General features: G+C 49.2%; 2 non-coding genes across 2 annotated transcripts; both read right to left on the bottom strand.

Annotated features, from left to right (window-relative positions):
• Positions 1–2,280: 2,280 nt before the first annotated feature.
• TRNAS-AGA (transfer RNA serine (anticodon AGA)) lies at positions 2,281–2,362 on the bottom strand. The gene has a single exon. It is a non-coding gene; the product is annotated as a tRNA-Ser (tRNA).
• A 14,158-nt stretch (positions 2,363–16,520) lies between these two features.
• Positions 16,521–16,592, bottom strand: TRNAH-GUG (transfer RNA histidin (anticodon GUG)). The gene has a single exon. It is a non-coding gene; the product is annotated as a tRNA-His (tRNA).
• Between the last annotated feature and the right edge of the window lie 10,011 nt (positions 16,593–26,603).

Below are 26,603 nucleotides of genomic sequence, written 5' to 3'. Positions count from 1 at the left end.
CTGAAGTGCACATGCTTCTTCCCTAATCATGTGTGTAATTGGAGTATACCTGACTGACAGATTTAATTGACTTGAAAGCCCCTTGTAAAGTGGTATACCATATACCCAGGGACTGATTGTGCTGCCCAAAGAAGTAGCATTTCAAACCTGTCTCAAGCCTGCTACTGCAGTGCCTGTGCTGCTGTGTACTGCCACTTCGACTTGCCATTTAAAACTACTTGCCAAGCCTTAAGCTCCAATTTTATTACATATAATTAACCCCTAAGGTAGGCCCTAGGTAGTCCTAGGGGCATCATGCTATGTAAGTAAAAGGTAAGACATGTACTGTGGTAGTTTGCATGTCCTGGTAGTACCAAGCAGTCTATTACATTTTTTACTACTGTGAGGTCTGCCCCTCTCATAGGTTAGCATTGGGTATTCCCTTATACTTTTTGGGGGGTAATTCCATATCAGAGAGGAGAAGCTTTATTTATTTATTGATAAATCCTATTTACTGGTGAGGTTGGATTTAACTTTACTATTTTATAAATGCCATTTTTAGAGAGTGAGCATTTCTCTGCACTTACTGCTCTATTTGCCGGAAAACCTGTCTCCAATTGACATCTGGATTGGGCTGCGAGACAGCTACATTTGTGCATTCCCTCTAGACAGCCACAACACAGGTCACTCAACTGCAACTGCATTCTGATTGGCATGGGGGAGAGCTCCATTCCCCCCACCGCAAATAGGTTCAAGAACGATAATTTATGTCAGTAGGTACAATATAGCTACATCTTATAATCATGTGTGTTTAAATAATTTGTCGTTAGATCGTTTAAATATTTTAAAGGATCTGTTTTAATAGACATTTTACAAAAACAACTGGTACATTTGGTAATTCTGTAAAAGAAAATCCCAACTGCTGTGACATTGCCAACCACAATGCCGTGACTCGGATTCGAACCGAGGTTGCTGCGGCCACAACGCAGAGTACCAACCACTATACGATCACGGCGAGCTACTTGGGCTCAATAACATACAGTGACATGGAGAATTTATAATTCGGAACACTCAGGGAACTCCTGTGATAGGCTGAATGTGTTCATTGCTTCCTCATTTCTTATACAAAGGCTTTGTCTCCTCAGTGGTTGATAGGCTGAAACTGTTTCCTGGCCGCCTGCTTGTGAACTGCCAGGAGTCAAAGATCACACATACACTTGTGGGCCTGTGATGGGACACCAATGCAGAGAAACACACCTGGCGCAGATCTTCTATTCTGTCTAGTAGACCTGCATCTCCCCTGTACCTCCTCAAGCCATCTGTATGTGAAGCAAGAAAGAGTTAAGGAGCGGTCCATCTACACTTTTATAGGGAGGATGCTGCTGTGAGCTCCTCCCAGCTAATCACACAAACAGCAGTAAAGCAAGATAACTACACAGTTACGGGGGACTGCATGGTTAGGTTTTTGAGGAATTATTGAAACTGACCTCAGTGACCCATGATCAGAGCTGTGGCTAATGACTGCGTGCCCAATTATGATGAAGCAAGCACCATGGCTCGTAGGGGCCCCACAACACGCTTTTCTTAGCTCATTGAATTAAAGTATAAACCTCTGCCATGTATGAGTGGTAAAGGCTTGTTAATTTGGTTGCTTTTCCAATTCACGTCTGACAACAAGATGAAGGAACATTGGGGCATCAGAAGCTTTGGAAAGTAGCCACCAACCTCAGAGAAAGAGAGAAAGAGGGAAAAGGCAGTATGAGGTGTGGAGAAAACAGCAGCAGGTACAAGGATCTCAAATGAGATTAATGGCGCCTAAATAGAGCACATAAAGGAACAGTTACAAATCTAAGAAAAGGGAAAGAAAGACTAGGAAAAAAACACGGAAAAAGCCTGTAGATAAAATTCTCTTCCTGGGACAGCAGGCTAAGAGAAATTACACAGGGAGCAGTTAAGCTTGTAACACGGGGAGAATAGAAAAGAAAATGCAGTTTTATGAAGTGTGTTAGCCTAATCCAGCAAGCACTTTTGTTTTAGTTTTCTATTTGCTTCTTTTATTGGTAAAGTAAGTTTCAAGTGCATGAATGGTATGACTGAGAGAGCCAGGGTATAATAATTTGAAGTGTTTGCACCAGCGCTAATGTAGGACGAGAGTTATAGCAAAGATATGAAAGGGGTAGCGATAATAAATATGTGAAAGGGCAATAGTGACACCAAAATAAGCCATCTATTTATAAAACTGACATGGAAGAAATTCTAAAGGTTAACTTCTGAAATTGTAGCCGATATTAAAAAGTTTCTCGTTGTTGGCAGGATTCGAACCTGCGCGGGGAGACCCCGATGGATTTCTAGTCCATCGCCTTAACCACTCGGCCACAACAACTGACTGTAAAATTTGTGCAAATAATCTGTATGAAAGTTTTCAAGGTGTCCCACAGCAAATTCCTGGTATTCTGCAATGCACTTTTTAAAAATAATGGTTTTTTCAGCAGGCACATTCTCTCCTAAAAACAAAAATTGCATGAGTATATCTCTAGTTTGGAAAAGGATAGGCTTTCATGCATACTCTCATGTGGCACTCAAGTTTTTGGGACCCTATTGCACTCTGTTTTCGTGCTGCTTTTAGTCTATGGCCCATATTACAGAAGTCTACCATCTTTGAGTATTTGAGGCTCCTTTGTAAGTGCTTTATCTTTTTTACTTGAAGAGCTATATAATAAAGTGGTCAGGGAAAGATTGCATTTATGGAAGATAAAAGAAGGCACACTTGTCTCACCAAATGCCGTAGAGAAACCTGATGTTTTACTCATGTTATTCTTAGTTTGTTTTTGTTAGACCTTGCATTCTTAAGGTGGCCTCAACCCTACCTTATTGCTTTTCACCTACGCATTTTGCTGTATCTTTTTGTTGGCCTTAGGACTCTGATCACTTTATCGCTACTAATCAGTGCTGAAGTGCACGTGCTTCTTCCCTAATCATGTGTGTAATTGGAGTATACCTGACTGACAGCTTTAATTGACTTGAAAGCCCCTTGTAAAGTGGTATACCATATACCCAGGGACTGATTGTGCCGCCCAAAGAAGTAGCATTTCAAACCTGTCTCAAGCCTGCTACTGCAGTGCCTGTGCTGCCGTGTACTGCCACTTCGACGTGCCATTTAAAACTACTTGCCAAGCCTTAAACTCCAATTGTATTACATATAGTTAACCCCTAAGGTAGGCCCTAGGTAGTTCTAGGGGCATCATGCTATGTAAGTAAAAGGTAAGACATTTACTGTGGTAGTTTGCATGTCCTGGTAGTACCAAACAGTCTATTACATTTTTCACTACAGTGAGGTCTACCCCTCTCATAGGTTAGCATTGGGTATTCCCTTATACTTTTTGGGGGGTAATTCCATATCAGAAAGGAGAAGCTTTATTTATTTATTGATAAATCCAATTTACTGGTGAGGTTGGATTTAACTTTACTATTTTATATATGCCATTTTTAGTGAGTGAGCATTTCTCTGCACTTACTGCTCTATTTGCCTGAAAACCTGTCTCCAATTGACGTCTGGATTGGGCTGCGAGACAGCTACATTTGTGCATTCCCTCTAGACAGCCACAACACAGGTCACTCAACTGCAACTGCATTCTGATTGGCATGGGGGAGAGCTCCATTCCCCCCACCGCAAATAGGTTCAAGAACGATAATTTATGTCAGTAGGTACAATATAGCTACATCTTATAATCATGTGTGTTTAAATAATTTGTCGTTAGATCGTTTAAATATTTTAAAGGATCTGTTTTAATAGACATTTTACAAAAACAACTGGTACATTTGGTAATTCTGTAAAAGAAAAAACCAACTGCCGTGACATTGCCAACCACAATGCCATGACTCGGATTCGAACCGAGGTTGCTGCGGCCACAACGCAGAGTACCAACCACTATACGATCACGGCAAGCTACTTGGGCTCAATAACATACAGTGACATGGAGAATTTATAATTCGGAACACTCAGGGAACTCCTGTGATAGGCTGAATGAGTTCATTGCTTCCTCATTTCTTATACAAAGGCTTTGTCTCCTCAGTGGTTGATAGGCTGAAACTGTTTCCTGGCCGCCTGCTTGTGAACTGCCAGGAGTCAAAGATCACACATACACTTGTGGGCCTGTGATGGGACACCAATGCAGAGAAACACACCTGGCGCAGATCTTCTATTCTGTCTAGTAGACCTGCATCTCCCCTGTACCTCCTCAAGCCATCTGTATGTGAAGCAAGAAAGAGTTAAGGAGCGGTCCATCTACACTTTTATAGGGAGGATGCTGCTGTGAGCTCCTCCCAGCTAATCACACAAACAGCAGTAAAGCAAGATAACTACACAGTTAGGGGGGACTGCATGGTTAGGTTTTTGAGGAATTATTGAAACTGACCTCAGTGACCCATGATCAGAGCTGTGGCTAATGACTGCGTGCCCAATTATGATGAAGCAAGCACCATGGCTCGTAGGGGCCCCACAACACGCTTTTCTTAGCTCATTGAATTAAAGTATAAACCTCTGCCATGTATGAGTGGTAAAGGCTTGTTAATTTGGTTGCTTTTCCAATTCACGTCTGACAACAAGATGAAGGAACATTGGGGCATCAGAAGCTTTGGAAAGTAGCCACCAACCTCAGAGAAAGAGAGAAAGAGGGAAAAGGCAGTATGAGGTGTGGAGAAAACAGCAGCAGGTACAAGGATCTCAAATGAGATTAATGGCGCCTAAATAGAGCACATAAAGGAACAGTTACAAATCTAAGAAAAGGGAAAGAAAGACTAGGAAAAAAACACGGAAAGAGCCTGTAGATAAAATTCTCTTCCTGGGACAGCAGGCTAAGAGAAATTACACAGGGAGCAGTTAAGCTTGTAACACGGGGAGAATAGAAAAGAAAATGCAGTTTTATGAAGTGTGTTAGCCTAATCCTGCAAGCACTTTTGTTTTATTTTTCTATTTGCTTCTTTTAGTAATAAATGTTTTTTATTGAAGAAATCAACACGATACAGGTATCAACACACACGGGTGCTTGTCAATCAGGTCAGTAGAGCTAGGGTGCGAGTGCCTCAGAGGGTAGGGTATGCAGTATATAGAAATTGTAGTTATACACAGCAAGCCGCCTACAACCCAACCGGGCCGGCCGCGTTTAAAAAAAAAAATGCAACGATAATGAGGGCAGCTCCAACTCCTGTCTTCAGCCCGCACCCTCTGATGGTGACCTAAAATATGGCTTATGCCCATCGCACAACTGTGCCATTGGTCAACACACTATAAAACTATCATCCCCCGTCCCTAGACCCCCTCAACCCGTCCCATCCCGTAACCAGTCCCCCCCTCGCCCAGAAACTCCAACCCCAACAAACCCAAACCCCAACCCCACTGCTCCCCCCTCCAACCCCCCCCACCCCCGGTGAACCATGGTCTCGTTCCGGCTAGTCATACTTCATCCCGTTCCAGATTTGAGGGCAGGCATGGCGTTCCCCTCCGTTGGGGCAATCTCAGTCAACCTTAGCAATCGAAGATACCTCGGACAGGTGACTTCCACAAACTCCGAGGACAGAAGAGCTAGAAACGGCTGTCAGAGTTCCGCGTACCTCGCTCCTTCCCCAGCTTTATACAGAGAAAGTCTTTCCATACCCAGGACCAGCCACAGGCGGTGGAGCCACCCTTGATATGTGGGGACGTGGGTCGTGCGCCAGTGGGTTACAATGTTCTGTAGCGCCGAGCCCAGAGCAATGGCTATCAAGCGCCCCCTTCGTGAGTGTAGGGGGTAGGTCAGTGCATTTGGGAGCCCTAGAATGACGTAGGATGGGAAACGCGGGATTTCAGTGTCAAAGTGTTTGTCCACATCATCCAGAACCTGACGCCAGTACTCCTGCAATAGGCTGCAGTCCCAAAGAATGTGCGTGAGGGTGCCTAGCTGTCCGCAGCCTCGCCAACACAGGGGGTCTTTGGTACTATCCATTTCATATAGGCGTTCTGGGATGTAGTACCAGTAGGTCACCACCTTCGTTAGAGTGTCCGTGAGCCCCATATGGTATGCCGAATGTCGAGCCCTGTAGTATATACCCTCCCACTCTTTATGAGTAAATGTCCTCCCCATCTCCCTCTCTCACCGTGCTCTACTCGCGCTGTATGTGTGCTGGTGTTTGAGTGTGAGCATTTTATATAAGTCAGAGATTAGCTGCTTGTCCGACTTGCGGGTGATCAACCAATATTCGAAATTCGTCAGTCTCCGATCTGCGTCTGGTTTTACCGTCTTACCGAGGGCCCAATGCCTAACTTGAAAGTAATGGAGTCGTTCGGTCTCCGGGAGGCCAAAGTCCTGGCGTAGTTGCGGAAATGGAATTATCCCTTCTGGACCGTATATCTGGCAAAGGGAGCGACAGCCGGCCGACTTCCATCGTTCGAAGGCCTTTCCGTCCAGCCCCGGTTGAAAGTCAGGGTTATCAAGAATGGGGGTGAGGGGAGAGGGGGCGGTTGTGAGACCGAGGTCCACTCCCACCCGATCCCAGATCTCCAGCGGGACTCGCGTAATGTGGGAGGCGTACAAGTTGCGGGGCCTATGTATTTTGCGCATAAACGGGATCTCTTGTAATGTGCGCCCCGCTACTGCCTGGTCTTGAAATAACCAGTGTTTCCCGGACTCCCATTGGACCCACTCCGCCAAGAAGCGTAGTTGTGCCACCTGGAAGTAAGCGGCCAAGTTTGGAATCCCGATCCCCCCTTGTTCTGGCGCAAGCATCGCTATTTGGGCTTTTAGGCGCGGTTTCCTTCTGTTCCAAACAAATTGGGAAAGATCAGACTGCACCAGCTTAATCCATCCTGTTGGGGGGGTGAGAGGTATAGTGCGAAAAACATACAGAATCTGGGGTAGGACCGTCATCTTGATCGCCGCAACCCTGCCCAACCAGGACAACGGGTAGTGTTTCCACTGCCCCAGCTCCTGCCGAACCTTCTGCCGGAGGCGGGTGTAGTTAACGTCCACTGTGGTCTGAAGGGAGGCCGCCAGGTTGATCCCCAGATAGGGAACCGTCTCCGTGGCCCATCGCAGAGGGAACCGGGCCTGCAGCGTGGTGCGTGTGTCTGCGGCAAGGGTTAGGTCAAGGGCCACCAATTTCGTCCAGTTGACCTTGAAGCCCGACACGCCTCCGAACCTGTCTAGGGCGGTCATGCAGGCAGGGAGAGAGCCCCGGGGGTCCGCAAGTGACAACAAGACGTCGTCAGCGTATAGATTGATGACGTGGACGTCTGCCCCGAATTTGATGCCTCTAATTTCCGGGTCAGTACGGATGAGCTGTGCCAGCGGCTCCATATAGAGGGCGAACAGGAGAGGAGACAGCGGGCACCCCTGCCTGGTGCCTCTCTCAATCTGGAAACGTGGGGAGGACAAGCCATTGACTCTAACGGAGGCCGAGGGAAATTTGTAGCAATTAAGTACTCTGGCCCGGAATTTGGGACCCATTCCCGCTTTTAGAAGGACCTTCTCGAGATATGGCCAATGGACCCTATCAAAGGCCTTCTCTGCGTCGATGGCTAGCATCATATATTCGCCCTGCGTACGGGACGCCTTCTCAATGAGATGGAGGGCCCGCTTGGTGTTGTCAGAAGTCTGGCGCTCGGGGATGAAGCCAGACTGATCCGGCTGAATAAGGCCTCCCATGTAGGGGCCCAACCTAGAAGCGAGGACGCTTGTGTATAATTTGAGATCGACGTTTAAAAGGGAAATGGGCCGGTAAGCCCCACAGTCAGTCGGATCTTTGTCTGGCTTGGGTATGACCGCGATGGCTGCTTCGAGCAAGTCCCGGGAGATCGCCCCGTCCTCTGCGAATGATGTAAAGAGTGCGAGTTGAATACAAAAGGTCTTGTAGAAGCACGCCGGGAAGCCATCCGGCCCCGGCGCCTTCCCGAGTTTGAGCCGAGAGATTGCCGAGATAACATCCTCCGGGCGGATGTCTCTCTCCAAATTATCCACCTGTTCCTGGGTCAGGGCTGGCAACGGTACCTCCTCGAGAAAGGCCAATTCTGCCTCTGGGTTAGGCGGATCCGCCTCATAGAGAGTGGCATAGAAGTCACTGAAAGCCTCCGCGATTGCACGGTCACCGGTGACTCTGGTGCCATCGGGCCCCTTCAGTTCCTTAACCTCACGTTTCTGGGCTACCGTACGTAATTTGTGTGCCAGGAGGCGCCCACATCTATCCCCTCCAGTGTAGTAGGCATGTTTCAGCCGTAAAGCTGCGTATTCCGCCCTGTCAATGTCAAGTGCAGCCAGTTGTTGACGGGCAGTCCGTAATTGTCTCCAAATTCTCGGAGCTCCCGTCCTTCTGTGAATTTGCTCAAGCTCTCTGGTCTTTTGGGTGAGTTCGTCCCGTTTGACCTGGCGCTCCTTATTTTCCGCGGAGGAAAGCAAGATAAATTCACCTCTCAGCACAGCCTTGAGAGCAGCCCACTGCGTCGTAAGTGTCGTATCCTCGTATTGTTGTGGGACAGATAGTCCTTTATGGCGGCCTGGACTCTAGTAACCACGTCTTTCCTATAAAGCAAGGAGTCCCGGAGTCTCCACACCCTGCCTAAACGTGGCTCTCGTGGCCCTGTCAGGGTGACCGTGACCGGCACGTGATCAGATAGCGACGCTGTTCCGATTTCTGCATTGGTGACAAGTGGGCGAGCCGCAGTGGAGACAAGCAGGTAATCTAGACGCGCATAGGTCCTACGCGCTGCTGAGAAGTGCGTGTAGTCTGTTTCGCCAGGATGAAGCTCGCGCCATGCATCCACAAGCCCAAGATCCCTCAAGCGAGCCAAACCTGGCGGAGACAAGGCGCCCACCTGGCTAACGCGCTGACAGGAGCGACCTAGCAAGTTGTCTAAGACCAAGTTCAAATCACCCCCCAGCAAAATGTGACGGTCTACCGTGTCAGTCGCCTCTGTAAGCGCGGAGTGTATGAACTTTTCTTGGCCTTCATTTGGACCGTAAATCGAACCAATCGTGTAGTTTAGGTTTCCTAACGCAAACCTGTAAACCAGCAACCGGCCTTTAATTTCTGCCATCTTACCCAAAACCATACCCCTGAATGTGCGTGCCACCAGGATTGCTACTCCGGCCTTTTTCTCTGTGCAGGAGGAGAAAAATTGCAGTGGAAATTTGTTAGAATGGAGGCGGTGGCAGTCCCTAGCTTGGAGGTGTGTCTTTTGCAATAGGCAGATGTCAGCCTTGGAACGCTCTAGAAGCAAGAGTAGCGCCTTACGATTCACTGGATTGTTCAAACCTCTCACATTGAGAGTGAGTACAACCAAGTCACCCATTGTTGTTCAACGAAGTAGTGACTAGTAGCATATCATCAGTCCGGCGCCCCAAACCCGCACTCGCAGACCCACCCACCTCCCAGCATTGCCGCCCTTTCCACCCCTGCTGCCTCATCTCTTCATTCAGCCCGTCGACCATGAACCACGAGTCCCCCCCTCCCCTTCGCCCATCCCCAAAGAACTCACCCAACCCCCAAGGATCCACCCCCCTCCCCCCCAACTGCCAACTATCATGGAGTGTCCAAAAGAAAGTCACAGTCTCTCATCCAGGGATGAAAAGTAGTAAAAGGAAATAAAGTAAGGTAGTCTTACTGGATTGTCCGGGAGCCTCTGTCCCGCCAACGGCCAGAAGGCCAGAGCGGACAAGTGAATCAGACGATGTCCTGAGACGGTCATCCCGTGGGGCCCGAACTACCATCTGTGGCCACTGCGTCCACCGCGGCACGCTGACCCGCTGCAATTTCCGTCGCCGGAGGTTTCTTGACTCGTCTCCTGCGTCGCTGTTGGCTCCATTGTGGCCTCCTCCCCTCGGTCTGCGGCATGGGCCCCTGGGCCTCCGTATCCTCTGTCGGTGTCTCGATGCCAAGCAGAGAGCAAGCTTCAGCCACCGATCAGGGTTGTATTGCTTATTGTCCAGTCTGAAGATTAGACGGAAGGGGTGGCCTCAACTGTACAGAATACCCTTCTGCTGTAGGAAGGAGGTAACCGGCTTGAAGAGCCGGCGTTTGTGCAGCGTAAGCGCCGCCAAGTCCTGAAACAGCAATGGCGACGTGCCCTGAAATGCTATCGGATGTGACTGGCGCGCTTTGTGAAGAATTTCCTCCTTAGTGCGGTAATCCTGGACACACACCAGGATGTCGGGTGGTGGGGCCATTGCGGCGCAGGGCGGGCCAGTCCAGTGGGCCCTGTCAAGCTGCAGGGGTGAGTCTAATGGCCTCCCCAGCTCGTGGTTGAAAAGTTCCTTGGCATAGCGAAATACATCTTGAGTAGCGTCAGATGTGGCCACATTGCGAATGCGTATGTTATGCCGCCTAGAGCGGTTTTCCAGGTCTTCCAGATGAAGCTGCAGATCCACCTGTTGATCGTGTAGGCGAATGATCTCCTGTTGCTGAGTTGAGAGTTCCGTTTCCCGCTCGTCGTCCTTGGTCTCCAAATCCGCCACCCGTTCGCCTATGCCGTCCATTTCGCGTCGCACCTCTCGAATCTCACTGGAGAACTCAGTCTTAAGGGTTTGGATGTCGTCTCTCAGGGTGGCGAAGAGGGACTCCAGGAAGGCCTTCGTAATGGGTTCCGCACCCTCCTCCAGGGCCTGTTCCGCCTTCTTCGGTGCGAGGGCCGTGGCGTCCTTCAGCTGAGGGGAGTGCGATTTAGCAAACATCTCCTTCACTGTCTTGCCTCGGGGCGGCCTACTCGTGGACATTCCTCCGTTGCGGGGGCCCAGGCGCCCCTTCCCCCACGGCCCCCTGTCTGGTCGGTGTTCACTAGTCGCGGCGAGCTTGCCACCAACCGTTGGGCCCCCCGTGGGCTATTCTCTCTCAAAGACCCCTCCTCAAATCGTGGCGCAGGATCGTGGCACGTCTTTCCCGTCTCCCGCTCGGCTCCCAGCGGCAAGCCAGACGTAGAGCCCAAGCTGTGGGATCAGGACCCTCGAGGAGGAAGAAAGTTCAGGCCGCCTGGGAAGCTGGGTGCCACTTTTATCCACCGAGGGTCAGGGGCCGCTGGTTCCAGGACATGTGCCCCCCGGGCGCTGCCTAGGGCCAAACAGCTCCAGGTGAGGGCCCCTGACACGCTCAACAGGCTTCCCCAATGAAGATCCTCGGGAGGCTCCGCTCGGTGCACAGGGAGGGAGGGGATGCCCCGGGACTGGGGCCCTCACGGGGGCCCAAACAGTTCAATATAGGCAGGGCCCAGCAGACCCCGGGCCGAAATGCCCGCCGGGAGGCTCGCTGCCCCACACACCCCCACAATGCTCCAGGGCCACCTCGGCGCCCCCCGCCTGTCGTGCGCAGGGGCCACGCTCACCTCCGTGGTCCTTGCGTGCTGCCGCCGCCATCCTCCGCTGTCTGCAGGGCTGACGCACTCGTCCTGTCGCCAGGGCAGTTTCTCCCCCTCGTCCGTTCCCCCGGCAGCACCCGCAGGAGGCTCCGCACCTGGAACAGTAGCTTGCGGATGGGCCCCGTCTCAGGCTCGGCTGGGTACCTCCGCTCGGCTGCGCCTTCCGTTGTTTTTCGGCCTCGCTTTCAGGACGGAGGGGGGGATGGGCTCTCCACTCCTCCGGGCCGTTGTTCTGTGGCGCTTCCGTCCACGGCGCCCCACGAAGCTGCTTGCTGGTCTGCTCCGGTGCTAGAACGGCTCCGGCAGCCCAGACCAGTGAGTTCGGTCAGAAAAGGTGCCGGAACCGGTGCCTAATTCAGGCCGTTGGCAGGAGCTGTAGCGAGACGCGTCCGCTCACTCCGCCATCTTGGCCACGCCTATTTGCTTCTTTTATTGGTAAAGTAAGTTTCAAGTGCATGAATGGTATGACTGAGAGAGCCAGGGTATAATAATTTGAAGTGTTTGCACCAGCGCTAATGTAGGACGAGAGTTATAGCAAAGATATGAAAGGGGTAGCGATAATAAATATGTGAAAGGGCAATAGTGACACCAAAATAAGCCACCTATTTATAAAACTGACATGGAAGAAATTCTAAAGGTTAACTTCTGAAATTGTAGCCGATGTTAAAATGTTTCTTGTTGTTGGCAGGATTCGAACCTGCACGGTGAGACCTCAATGGATTTCTAGTCCATCGCCTTAACGACTTGGCCACAACAACTGACTGTAAGTTTCGTGCAAATAATCTGTATGAAAGTTTTCAAGGTGTCCCATAGCAAATTCCTGGTATTCTGCAATGCACTTTTCAAAAATAATGTTTTTTTCAGCAGGCACATTCTCTCCTAAAAACAAAAATTGCATGAGTATATCTCTAGTTTGGAAAAGGATAGGCTTTCATGCATACTCTCATGTGGCACTCAAGTTTTTGGGACCCCATTGCTCTGTTTTCGTGCTGCTTTTAGTCTATGGCCCATATTACAGAAGTCTACCATCTTTGAGTATTTGAGGCTCCTTTGTAAGTGCTTTATCTTTTTTACTTGAAGAGCTCTATAATAAAGGGGTCAGGGAAAGATTGAATTTATGGAAGATAAAAGAAGGCACACTTGTCTCACCAAATGCCGTGGAGAAACCTGATGTTTTACTCATGTTATCCTTAGTTTGTTTTTGTTAGACCTTGCATTCTTAAGGTGGCCTCAACCCTACCTTATTGCTTTTCACCTACTCATTTTGCTGTATCTTTTTGTTGGCCTTAGGACTCTGATCACTTTATCGCTACTAATTAGTGCTGAAGTGCATGTGCTTCTTCCCTAATCATGTGTGTAATTGGAGTATACCTGACTGACAGATTTAATTGACTTGAAAGCCCCTTGTAAAGTGGTATACCATATACCCAGGGACTGATTGTGCCGCCCAAAGAAGTAGCATTTCAAACCTGTCTCAAGCCTGCTACTGCAGTGCCTGTGCTGCAGTGTACTGCCACTTCGACTTGCCATTTAAAACTACTTGCCAAGCCTTAAACTCCAATTTTATTACATATAATTAACCCCTAAGGTAGGCCCTAGGTAGTCCTAGGGGCATCATGCTATGTAAGTAAAAGGTAAGACATGTACTGTGGTAGTTTGCATGTCCTGGTAGTACCAAACAGTCTATTACATTTTTCACTACAGTGAGGTCTACCCCTCTCATAGGTTAGCATTGGGTATTGCCTTATACTTTTTGGGGGTAATTCCATATCAGAGAGGAGAAGCTTTATTTATTTATTGATAAATCCAATTTACTGGTGAGGTTGGATTTAACTTTACTATTTTATAAATGCCATTTTTAGAGAGTGAGCATTTCTCTGCACTTACTGCTCTATTTGCCTGAAAACCTGTCTCCAATTGACGTCTGGATTGGGCTGCGAGACAGCTACATTTGTGCATTCCCTCTAGACAGCCACAACACAGGTCACTCAACTGCAACTGCATTCTGATTGGCATTGGGGAGAGCTCCATTCCCCCCACCGCAAATAGGTTCAAGAACGATAATTTATGTCAGTAGGTACAATATAGCTACATCTTATAATCATGTGTGTTTCAATAATTTGTCGTTAGATCGTTTAAATATTTTAAAGGATCTGTTTTTAATAGACATTTTACAAAAACAACTGGTACATTTGGTAATTCTGTAAAAGAAAAACCCAACTGCCGTGACATTGCCAACCACAATGCCGTGACTCGGATTCGAACCGAGGTTGCTGCGGCCACAATGCAGAGTACTAACCACTATACGATCACAGCGAGCTACTTGGGCTCAATAACACACAGTGACATGGAGAATTTATAATTCGGAACACTCAGGGAACTCCTGTGATAGGCTGAATGTGTTCATTGCTTCCTCATTCCTTATACAAAGGCTTTGTCTCCTCAGTGGTTGATAGGCTGAAACCGTTTCCTGGCCGCCTGCTTGTGAACTGCCAGGAGTCAAAGATCACACATACACTTGTGGGCCTGTGATGGGACACCAATGCAGAGAAACACACCTGGCGCAGATCTTCTATTCTGTCTAGTAGACCTGCATCTCCCCTGTACCTCCTCAAGCCATCTGTATGTGAAGCAAGAAAAAGTTAAGGAGCGGTCCATCTACACTTTTATAGGGAGGATGCTGCCGTGAGCTCCTCCCAGCTAATCACACAAACAGCAGTAAAGCAAGATAACTACACAGTTATGGGGGACTGCATGGTTAGGTTTTTGAGAAATTATTGAAACTGACCTCAGTGACCCATGATCAGAGCTGCGGCTAATGACTGCGTGCCTAATTATGATGAAGCAAGCACCATGGCTCGTAGGGGCCCCACAACACGCTTTTCTTAGCTCATTGAATTAAAGTATAAACCTCTGCCATGTATGAGTGGTAAAGGCTTGTTAATTTGGTTGCTTTTCCAATTCACGTCTGACAACAAGATGAAGGAACATTAGGGCATCAGAAGCTTTGGAAAGTAGCTACCAACCTCAGAGAAAGAGAGAAAGAGGGAAAAGGCAGTATGAGGTGTGGAGAAAACAGCAGCAGGTACAAGGAGCTCAAATGAGATTAATGGCGCCTAAATAGAGCACGTAAAGAAACAGTTACAAATCTAAGAAAAGGGAAAGAAAGACTAGGAAAAAAACACGGAAAGAGACTGTAGATAAAATTCTCTTCCTGGGACAGCAGGCTAAGAGAAATTACACAGGGAGCAGTTAAGCTTGTAACACGGGGAGAATAGAAAAGAAAACGCAGTTTTATGAAGTGTGTTTGCCTAATCCAGCAAGCACTTTGTTTTATTTTTCTATTTGCTTCTTTTATTGGTAAAGTAAGTTTCAAGTGCATGAATGGTATGACTGAGAGAGCCAGGGTATAATAATTTGAAGTGTTTGCACCAGCGCTAATGTAGGACGAGAGTTATAGCAAAGATATGAAAGGGGTAGCGATAATAAATATGTGAAAGGGCAATAGTGACACCAAAATAAGCCACCTATTTATAAAACTAACATGGAAGAAATTCTAAAGGTTAACTTCTGAAATTGTAGCCGATGTAAAAAAGTTTCTCGTTGTTGGCAGGATTCGAACCTGCATGGGGAGACTCCAATGGATTTCTAGTCCATCGCCTCAACCACTCCGCCAAACTGACTGTAAGTTTTGTGCAAATAATCTGTATGAAAGTTTTCAAGCTGTCCCACAGCAAATTCCTGATTTTCTGCAATGCACTTTTTAAAAATAATGTTTTTTTCAGCAGGCACATCTCTCCTAAAAACAAAAATTTCATGAGTATATCTCTAGTTTGGAAAAGGATAGGCTTTCATGCATACTCTCATGTGGCACTCAAGTTTTTGGGACCCTATTGCACTCTGTTTTCGTGCTGCTTTTAGTTTATTGCCCATATTACAGAAGTCTACCATCTTTGAGTATTTGAGGCTCCTTTGTAAGTGCTTTATCTTTTTTACTTGAAGAGCTATATAATAAATGGGTCAGGGAAAGATTGCATTTATGGAAGATAAAAGAAGGCACACTTGTCTCACCAAATGCCATAGAGAAACCTGATGTTTTACTCATGTTATTCTTAGTTTGTTTTTGTTAGACCTTGCATTCTTAAGGTGGCCTCAACCCTACCTTATTGCTTTTCACCTACGCATTTTGCTGTATCTTTTTGTTGGCCTCAGGACTCTGATCACTTTATCGCTACTAATCAGTGCTGAAGTGCACGTGCTTCTTCCCTAATCATGTGTGTAATTGGAGTATACCTGACTGACAGCTTTAATTGACTTGAAAGCCCCTTGTAAAGTGGTATACCATATACCCAGGGACTGATTGTGCCGCCCAAAGAAGTAGCATTTCAAACCTGTCTCAAGCCTGCTACTGCAGTGCCTGTGCTGCAGTGTACTGCCACTTCGACTTGCCATTTAAAACTACTTGCCAAGCCTTAAACTCCAATTTTATTACATATAATTAACCCCTAAGGTAGGCCCTAGGTAGTCCTAGGGGCATCATGCTATGTAAGTAAAAGGTAAGATATGTACTGTGGTAGTTTGCATGTCCTGGTAGTACCAAACAGTCTATTACATTTTTCACTACAGTGAGGTCTACTCCTCTCATAGGTTAGCATTGGGTATTCCCTTATACTTTTTGGGGGGTAATTCCATATCAGAGAGGAGAAGCTTTATTTATTTATTGATAAATCCTATTTACTGGTGAGGTTGGATTTAACTTTACTATTTTATAAATGCCATTTTTAGAGAGTGAGCATTTCTCTGCACTTACTGCTCTATTTGCCTGAAAACCTGTCTCCAATTGACGTCTGGATTGGGCTGCGAGACAGCTACATTTGTGCATTCCCTCTAGACAGCCACAACACAGGTCACTCAACTGCAACTGCATTCTGATTGGCATGGGGGAGAGCTCCATTCCCCTCACCGCAAATAGGTTCAAGAACGTTAATTTATGTCAGTAGGTACAATATAGCTACATCTTATAATCATGTGTGTTTCAATAATTTGTCGTTAGATCGTTTAAATATTTTAAAGGATCTGTTTTTAATAGACATTTCACAAAAACAACTGGTACATTTGGTAATTCTGTAAAAGAAAAACCCAACTGCCGTGACATTGCCAACCACAATGCCGTGACTCGGATTCGAACCGAGGTTGCTGCAGCCACAACGCAGAGTACTAACCACTATACGATCACGGCGAGCTACTTGGGCTCAATAACATATGGTGACATGGAGAATTTATAATTCGGAACACTCAGGGAACTCCTGTGATAGGCTGAATGTGTTCATTGCTTCCTCATTCCTTATACAAAGGCTTTGTCTCCTCAGTGGTTGATAGGCTGAAACCGTTTCCTGGCCGCCTGCTTGTGAACTGCCAGGAGTCAAAGATCACACATACACTTGTGGGCCTGTGATGGGACACCAATGCAGAGAAACACACCTGGCGCAGATCTTCTATTCTGTCTAGTAGACCTGCATCTCCCCTGTACCTCCTCAAGCCATCTGTATGTGAAGCAAGAAAGAGTTAAGGAGCGGTCCATCTACACTTTTATAGGGAGGATGCTGCCGTGAGCTCCTCCCAGCTAATCACACAAACAGCAGTAAAGCAAGATAACTACACAGTTAGGGGAGACTGCATGGTTAGGTTTTTGAGGAATTATTGAAACTGACCTCAGTGACCCATGATCAGAGCTGTGGCTAATGACTGCGTGCCTAATTATGATGAAGCAAGCACCATGGCTCGTAGGGGCCCCACAACACGCTTTTCTTAGCTCATTGAATTAAAGTATAAACCTCTGCCATGTATGAGTGGTAAAGGCTTGTTAATTTGGTTGCTTTTCCAATTCACGTCTGACAACAAGATGAAGGAACATTGGGGCATCAGAAGCTTTGGAAAGTAGCCACCAACCTCAGAGAAAGAGAGAAAGAGGGAAAAGGCAGTATGAGGTGTGGAGAAAACAGCAGCAGGTACAAGGAACTCAAATTAGATTAATGGCGCCTAAATAGAGCACATAAAGGAACAGTTACAAATCTAAGAAAAGGAAAAGAAAGACTAGGAAAAAAACACGGAAAGAGCCTGTAGATAAAATTCTCTTCCTGGGACAGCAGGCTAAGAGAAATTACACAGGGAGCAGTTAAGCTTGTAACACAGGGAGAATAGAAAAGAAAATGCAGTTTTATGAAGTGTGTTTGCCTAATCCAGCAAGCACTTTTGTTTTATTTTTCTATTTGCTTCTTTTAGTAATAAATGTTTTTTATTGAAGAAATCAACACGATACAGGTATCAACACACACGGGTGCTTGTCAATCAGGTCAGTAGAGCTAGGGTGCGAGTGCCTCAGAGGGTAGGGTATGCAGTATATAGAAATTGTAGTTATACACAGCAAGCCGCCTACAACCCAACCGGGCCGCCGCGTTTCAAAAAAAAAAATGCAACGATAATGAGGGCAGCTCCAACTCCTGTCTTCAGCCCGCACCCTCTGATGGTGACCTAAAATATGGCTTATGCCCATCGCACAACCGTGCCATTGGTCAACACACTATAAAACTATCATCCCCCGTCCCTAGACCCCCCCAACCTGTCCCATCCCGTAACCAGTTCCCCCCCTCGCCCAGAAACTCCAACCCCAACAAACCCAAACCCCAACCCCACTGCTCCCCCCTCCAACCCCCCTCCCCCCCCGGTGATCCATGGTCTCGTTCCGGCTAGTCATACTTCATCCCATTCCCGATTTGAGGGCAGGCATGGCGTTCCCCTCCGTTGGGGCAATCTCAGTCAACCTTAGCAATCGAAGATACCTCGGACAGGTGACTTCCACAAACTCCGAGGACAGAAGAGCTAGAAACGGCTGCCAGAGTTCCGCGTACCTCGCCCCTTCCCCAGCTTTATACAGAGAAAGTCTTTCCATACCCAGGACTAGCCACAGGCGGTGGAGCCACCCTTGATATGTGGGGACGTGGGTCGTGCGCCAGTGGGTTACAATGTTCTGTAGGGCCGAGCCCAGAGCAATGGCTATCAAGCCCCCCCTTCGTGAGCGTAGGGGGTAGGTCAGTGCATTTGGGAGCCTTAGAATGACGTAGGATGGGAAACGTGGGATTTCAGTGTCAAAGTGTTTGTCCACATCATCCAGAACCTGACGCCAGTACCTCTGCAATAGGCTGCAGTCCCAAAGAATGTGCATGAGGGTGCCTAGCTGTCCGCAGCCTCGCCAACACAGGGGGTCTTTGGTACTATCCATTTCATATAGGCGTTCTGGGGTGTAGTACCAGTAGGTCACCACCTTCGTTAGAGTGTCCGTGAGCCCCATATGGTATGCCGAATGTCGAGCCCTGTAGTATATACCCTACCTCTCTTTATGAGTAAATGTCCTCCCCATCTCCCTCTCCCACCATGCTCTACTCGCGCTGTATGTGTGCTGGTGTTTGAGTGTGAGCATTTTATATAAGTCAGAGATTAGCTGCTTGTCCGACTTGCGGGTGATCAACCAATATTCGAAATTCGTCAGTCTCCGATCTGCGTCTGGTCTTACCGTCTTACCGAGGGCCCAATGCCTAACTTGAAAGTAATGGAGTCGTTCGGTCTCCGGGAGGCCAAAGTCCTGGCGTAGTTGCGGAAATGGAATTATCCCTTCCGGACCGTATATCTGGCAAAGGGAGCGACAGCCGGCCGACTTCCATCGTTCGACGGCCTTTCCGTCCAGCCCCGGTTGAAAGTCAGGGTTATCAAGAATGAGGGTGAGGGGAGAGGGGGCGGTTGTGAGACCGAGGTCCACTCCCACCCGATCCCAGATCTCCAGCGGGACTCGCGTAATGTGGGAGGCGTACAAGTTACGGGGCCTATGTATTTTGCGCATAAACGGGATCTCTTGTAATGTGCGCCCCGCTACTGCCTGGTCTTGAAATAACCAGTGTTTCCCGGACTCCCATTGGACCCACTCCGCCAAGAAGCGTAGTTGTGCCGCCTGGAAGTAAGCGGCAAAGTTCGGAATCCCGATCCCCCCTTGTTCTGGCGCGAGCATCGCTATTTGGGCTTTTAGGCGCGGTTTCCTTCCGTTCCAAACAAATTGGGAAAGATCAGACTGCACCAGCTTAATCCATCCTGTTGGGGGGCGAGAGGTATAGTGCGAAAAACATACAGAATCTGGGGTAGGACCATCATCTTGATCGCCGCAACCCTGCCCAACCAGGACAACGGGTAGTGTTTCCACTGCCCCAGCTCCTGCCGAACCTTCTGCCGGAGGCGGGTGTAGTTAACGTCCACTGTGGTCTGAAGGGAGGCCGCCAGGTTGATCCCCAGATAGGGAACCGTCTCCGTGGCCCATCGCAGAGGGAACCGGGCCTGCAGCGTGGCGCGTCTGTCTGCGGCAAGGGTTAGGTCAAGGGCCACCGATTTCGTCCAGTTGACCTTGAAGCCCGACACGCCTCCGAACCTGTCTAGGGCGGTCATGCAGGGAGGGAGAGAACCCCGGGGGTCCGCAAGTGACAACAAGACGTCGTCAGCGTATAGATTGATGACGTGGACGTCTGCCCCGAATTTGATGCCTTTAATTTCCGGGTCAGTTCGGATGAGCTGTGCCAGCGGCTCCATATAGAGGGCGAACAGGAGAGGAGACAGCGTGCACCCCTGCCTGGTGCCTCTCTCAATCTGGAAACGCGGGGAGGACAAGCCATTGACTCTAACGGAGGCCGAGGGAAATTTGTAGCAATTAAGTACTATGGCCCGGAATTTGGGACCCATTCCCGCTTTTAGAAGGACCTTCTCGAGATATGGCCAATGGACCCTATCAAAGGCCTTCTCTGTGTCGATGGCTAGCATCATATATTCGCCCTGCGTACGGGACGCCTTCTCAATGAGATGGAGGGCCCGCTTGGTGTTGTCAGAAGTCTGGCGCTCGGGGATGAAGCCAGACTGATCCGGCTGAATAAGGCCTCCCATGTAGGGGCACAACCTAGAAGCGAGGACGCTTGTGTATAATTTGAGATCGACGTTTAAAAGGGAAATGGGCCGGTAAGCCCCACAGTCAGTCGGATCTTTGTCTGGCTTGGGTATGACCGCAATGGCTGCTTCGAGCAAGTCCCGGGAGATCGCCCCGTCCTCTGCGAATGATGTAAAGAGTCTGGCCAAGAGGGGTGCGAGTTGAATACAAAAGGTCTTGTAGAAGCACGCCGGGAAGCCATCCGGCCCTGGCGCCTTCCCAAGTTTGAGCCGAGAGATTGCCGAGATAACATCCTCCGGGCGGATGTCCCTCTCCAAATTATCCACCTGTTCCTGGGTCAGGGCTGGCAACGGTACCTCCTCGAGAAAGGCCAATTCTGCCTCTGGGTTAGGCGGATCCGCCTCATGGAGAGTGGCATAGAAGTCACTGAAAGCCTCCGCGATTGCACGGTCACCGGTGACTCTGGTGCCATCGGGCCCCTTCAGTTCCTTAACCTCACGTTTCTGGGCTACCGTACATAATTTGTGTGCCAGGAGACACCCACATCTATCCCCTCCAGTGTAGTAGGCATGTTTCAGCCGTAAAGCTGCGTACTCCGCCCTGTCAATGTCAAGTGCAGCCAGTTGTTGACGGGCAGTCCGTAATTGTCTCCAAATTCTCGGAGCTCCCGTCCTTCTGTGAATTTGCTCAAGCGCTCTGGTCTTTTGGGTGAGTTCGTCCCGTTTGACCTGGCGCTCCTTATTTTCCGCGGAGGAAAGCGAGATAAATTCACCTCTCAGCACAGCCTTGAGAGCAGCCCACTGCGTTGTAAGCGTCGTATCCTCGTTATTGTTGTGGGACAGATAGTCCTTTATGGCGGCCTGGATTCTAGTAACTACGTCTTTCCTATAAAACAAGGAGTCCCGGAGTCTCCACACCCTGCCTAAACGTGGCTCTCGTGGCCCTGTCAGGGTGACCGTGACCGGCGCGTGATCAGATAGCGACGCTGTTCCGATTTCTGCATTAGTGACAAGTGGGCGAGCCGCAGTGGAGACAAGCAGGTAATCTAGACGCACATAGGTCCTACGCGCTGCTGAGAAGTGCGTGCAGTCTGTTTCGCCAGGATGAAGCTCGCGCCATGCATCCACAATCCCAAGATCCCTCAAGCGAGCCAAACCTGACGGAGACAAGGCGCCCACCTGGCTAACGCGCTGACAGGAGCGATCTAGCAAGTTGTCTAGGACCAAGTTCAAATCACCCCCCAGCAAAATGTGACGGTCTACCATGTCAGTCGCCTCTGTAAGCGCGGAGTGTATGAACTTTTCTTGGCCTTCATTTGGACCGTAAATCGAACCAATCGTGTAGTTTAGGTTTCCTAACGCAAACCTGTAAACCACCAACCGGCCTTTAATTTCTGCCATCTTACCCAAAAACGTACCCCTGAATGTGCGTGCCACCAGGATTGCTACTCCGGCCTTTTTCTCTGTGCAGGAGGAGAAAAATTGCAGTGGAAATTTGTTAGAATGGAGGCGGTGGCAGTCCCTAGCTAGGAGGTGTGTCTCTTGCAATAGGCAGATGTCAGCCTTGGAACGCTCTAGAAGCAAGAGTACCGCCTTACGTTTCACTGGATTGTTCAAACCTCTCACATTGAGAGTGAGTACAACCAAGTCACCCATTGTTGTTCAACGAAGTAGTGACTAGTAGCATATCATCAGTCCGGCGCCCCAAACCCGCACTCGCAGACCCACCCACCTCCCAGCATTGCCGCCCTTTCCACCCCTGCTGCCTCATCTCTTCATTCAGCCCGTCGACCATGAACCACGAGTCCCCCCCTCCCCTTCGCCCAACCCCAAAGAACTCACCCAACCCCCAAGGATCCACCCCCCTACCCCCCAACTGCCAACTATTATGGAGTGTCCAAAAGAAAGTCATAGTCTCTCATCCAGGGATGAAAAGTAGTAAAAGGAAATAAAGTAAGGTAGTCTTACTGGATTGTCCGGGAGCCTCTCTCCCGCCAACGGCCAGAAGGCCAGAGCGGACAAGTGAATCAGACGATGTCCTGAGGCGGTCATCCCGTGGGGCCCGAACTACCATCTGTGGCCACTGCGTCCACCGCGGCACGCTGACCCGCTGCAATTTCCGTCGCCGGAGGTTTCTTGACTCGTCTCCTGCGTCGCTGTTGGCTCCATTGTGGCCTCATCCCCATGGTCTCCGGCATGGGCCCCTGGGCCTCCGTATCCTCTGTCGGTGTCTCGATGCCAAGCAGAGAGCAAGCTTCAGCCACCGATCAGAGTTGGTATTGCTTATTGTCCAGTCTGAAGATTAGACGGAAGGGGTGGCCCCAACTGTACAGAATACCCTTCTGCTGTAGGAAGGAGGTAACCGGCTTGAAGAGCCGGCGTTTGTGCAGCGTAAGCGCCGCCAAGTCCTGAAACAGCAATGGCGACGTGCCCTGAAATGCTATCGGATGTGACTGGCGCGCTTTGTGAAGAATTTCCTCCTTAGTGCGGTAATCCTGGACACACACCAGGATGTCGGGCGGTGGGGCCATTGCCGCACGGGGCGGGCCAGTCCTGTGGGCCCTGTCAAGCTGCAGGGGTGAGTCTAATGGCCTCCCCAGCACGTGGTTGAAGAGTTCCTTGGCATAGCGAAATACATCTTGAGTAGCGTCAGATGTGGCCACATTGCGAATGCGTATGTTATGCCGCCTAGAGCGTTTTTCCAGGTCTTCCAGGTGAAGCTGCAGATCCACCTGTTGATCGTGTAGGCGAATGATCTCCTGTTGCTGAGTTGAGAGTTCCGTTTCCCGCTCGTCGCCCTTGGTCTCCAAATCCGCCACCCGTTCGCCTATGCCGTCCATTTCGCGTCGCACCTCTCGAATCTCACTGGAGAACTCAGTCTTAAGGGTTTGGATGTCGTCTCTCAGGGTGGCGAAGAGGGACTCCAGGAAGGCCTTCGTAATGGGTTCCGCACCCTCCTCCAGGGCCTGTTCCGCCTTCTTCGGTGCGAGGGCCGTGGCGTCCTTCAGCTGATGGGAGTGCGATTTAGAAAACATCTCCTTCACTGTCTTGCCTCGGGGCGGCCTACTCGTGGACATTCCTCCGTTGCGGGGGCCCAGGCGCCCCTTCCTCCGCGGCCCCCTGTCTAGTCGCTGTTCACTAGTCGCGGCGAGCTTGCCACCAACCGTTGGGTCCCCCGCGGGCTATTCTCTCTCAAAGACCCCTCCTCAAATCGTGGCGCAGGATCGTGGCACGTCTTTCCCGTCTCCCGCTCGGCTCCCAGCGGCAAGCCAGACGTAGAGCCTAAGCTGTGGGATCAGGACCCTCGAAGAAGAAGAAAGTTCGGGCCGCCTGGGAAGCTGGGTGCCGCTTTTATCCACCGAGGGTCAGGGGCCGCTGGTTCAATGACATGTGCCCCCCGGGCGGTGCCTAGGGCCAAACAGCTCCAGGTGAGGGCCCCTGACGCGCTCAACAGGCTTCCCCAATGAAGATCCTCGGGGGGCTCCACTCGGTGCACAGGGAGGCAGGGGATGCCCCGGGACTGGGGCCCTCACGGGGGCCCAAACAGTTCAATATAGGCAGGGCCCAGCAGACCCCGGGCCGAAATGCCCGCGGGGAGGCTCGCTGCCCCACACACCCCCACACTGCTCCAGGGCCGCCTCGGCACCCCCCGCCTGTCGTGCGCAGGGGACGCGCTCACCTCCGTGGTCCTTGCGTGCTGCCGCTGCTGTCCTCCGCTGTCTGCAGGGCTGTCGCACTCGTCCTGTCGCCAGGGCAGTTTCTCCCCCTCATCCGTTCCCCCGGCAGCACCCGCAGGAGGCTCCGCACCTGGAACAGTAGCTTGCGGATGGGCCCAGTCTCAGGCCCGGCTGGGTACCTCCGCTCGACTGCGCCTTCCGTTGTACTTCGGCCACGCTTTTAGGACGGAGGGGGGGATGGGCTCTCCACTCCTCCGGGCCGTTGTTCCGTGGCGCTTCCGTCCACGGCGCCCCACGAAGCTGCTCGCTGCTCCGCTCCGGTGCTAGAGCGGCTCCGGCAGCCCATACCAGTGAGTTCGGTCAGAAAAGGTGCCGGAACCGGTGCCTAATTCAGGCCGTTGGCAGGAGCTGTAGCGAGACGCGTCCGCTCACTCCGCCATCTTGGCCACGCCTATTTGCTTCTTTTATTGGTAAAGTAAGTTTCAAGTGCATGAATGGTATGACTGAGAGAGCCAGGGTATAATAATTTGAAGTGTTTGCACCAGTGCTAACGTAGGACGAGAGTTATAGCAAAGATATGAAAGGGGGAGCGATAATAAATATGTGAAAGGGCAATAGTGACACCAAAATAAGCCACCTATTTATAAAACTGACATGGAAGAAATTCTAAAGGTTAACCTCTGAAATTGTAGCCGATGTTAAAATGCTTCTCGTTTTTGGCAGGATTTGAACCTGCGCGGGGAGACCCAAATGGATTTCTACTCCATCGCCTTAACCACTCGGCCACAACAACTGACTGTAAGTTTTGTGCAAATAATCTGTATGAAAGTTTTCAAGGTGTCCCACAGCAAATTCCTGGTATTCTGCAATGCACTTTTTAAAAATAATGTTTTTTTCAGCAGGCACATTCTCTCCTAAAAACAGAAATTGCATGAGTATATCTCTAGTTTGGAAAAGGATAGGCTTTAATGCATACTCTCATGTGGCACTCAAGTTTTTGGGACCCTATTGCACTCTGTTTTCGTGCTGCTTTTAGTCTATGGCCCATATTACAGAAGTCTACCATCTTTGAGTATTTGAGGCTCCTTTGTAAGTGCTTTATCTTTTTTACTTGAAGAGCTATATAATAAAGGGGTCAGGGAAAGATTGCATTTATGGAAGATAAAAGAAGGCACACTTGTCTCACCAAATGCCGTAGAGAAACCTGATGTTTTACTCATGTTATTCTTAGTTTGTTTTTGTTAGACCTTGCATTCTTAAGGTGGCCTCAACCCTACCTTATTGCTTTTCACCTACGCATTTTGCTGTATCTTTTTGTTGGCCTTAGGACTCTGATCACTTTATCGCTACTAATCAGTGCTGAAGTGCACGTGCTTCTTCCCTAATCATGTGTGTAATTGGAGTATACCTGACTGACAGATTTAATTTACTTGAAAGCCCCTTGTAAAGTGGTATACCATATACCCAGGGACTGATTGTGCCGCCCAAAGAAGTAGCATTTCAAACCTGTCTCAAGCCTGCTACTGCAGTGCCTGTGCTGCCGTGTACTGCCACTTCGACTTGCCATTTAAAACTACTTGCCAAGCCTTAAACTCCAATTTTATTACATATAGTTAACCCCTAAGGTAGGCCCTAGGTAGTCCTAGGGGCATCATGCTATGTAAGTAAAAGGTAAGACATGTACTGTGGTAGTTTGCATGTCCTGGTAGTACCAAACAGTCTATTACATTTTTCACTATAGTGAGGTCTGCCCCTCTCGTAGGTTAGCATTGGGTATTCCCTTATACTTTTTGGGGGGTAATTCCATATCAGAGAGGAGAAGCTTTATTTATTTATTGATAAATCCTATTTACTGGTGAGGTTGGATTTAACTTTACTATTTTATACATGCCATTTTTAGAGAGTGAGCATTTCTCTGCACTTACTGCTCTATTTGCCTGAAAACCTGTCTCCAATTGACGTCTGGATTGGGCTGCGAGACAGCTACATTTGTGCATTCCCTCTAGACAGCCACAACACAGGTCACTCAACTGCAACTGCATTCTGATTGGCATGGGGGAGAGCTCCATTCCCCCCACCGCGAATAGGTTCAAGAACGTTAATTTATGTCAGTAGGTACAATATAGCTACATCTTATAATCATGTGTGTTTAAATAATTTGTCGTTAGATCGTTTAAATATTTTAAAGGATCTGTTTTTAATAGACATTTCACAAAAACAACTGGTACATTTGGTAATTCTGTAAAAGAAAAACCCAACTGCCGTGACATTGCCAACCACAATGCCGTGACTCGGATTCAAACCGAGGTTGCTGCGGCCACAACGCAGAGTACTAACCACTATACGATCACGGCGAGCTACTTGGGCTCTATAACATACAGTGACATGGAGAATTTATAATTCGGAACACTCAGGGAACTCCTGTGATAGGCTGAATGTGTTCATTGCTTCCTCATTCCTTATACAAAGGCTTTGTCTCCTCAGTGGTTGATAGGCTGAAACCGTTTCCTGGCCGCCTGCTTGTGAACTGCCAGGAGTCAAAAATCACACATACACTTGTGGGCCTGTGATGGGACACCAATGCAGAGAAACACACC

The sequence above is a fragment of the Lissotriton helveticus genome, chromosome 12 (genome assembly GCF_964261635.1).
Source record: "Lissotriton helveticus chromosome 12, aLisHel1.1, whole genome shotgun sequence".
NCBI lineage: Eukaryota > Metazoa > Chordata > Amphibia > Caudata > Salamandridae > Lissotriton > Lissotriton helveticus.
Note: the sequence above shows the minus strand (reverse complement) of the source record. Positions and strands in the feature narration are given on the sequence as shown.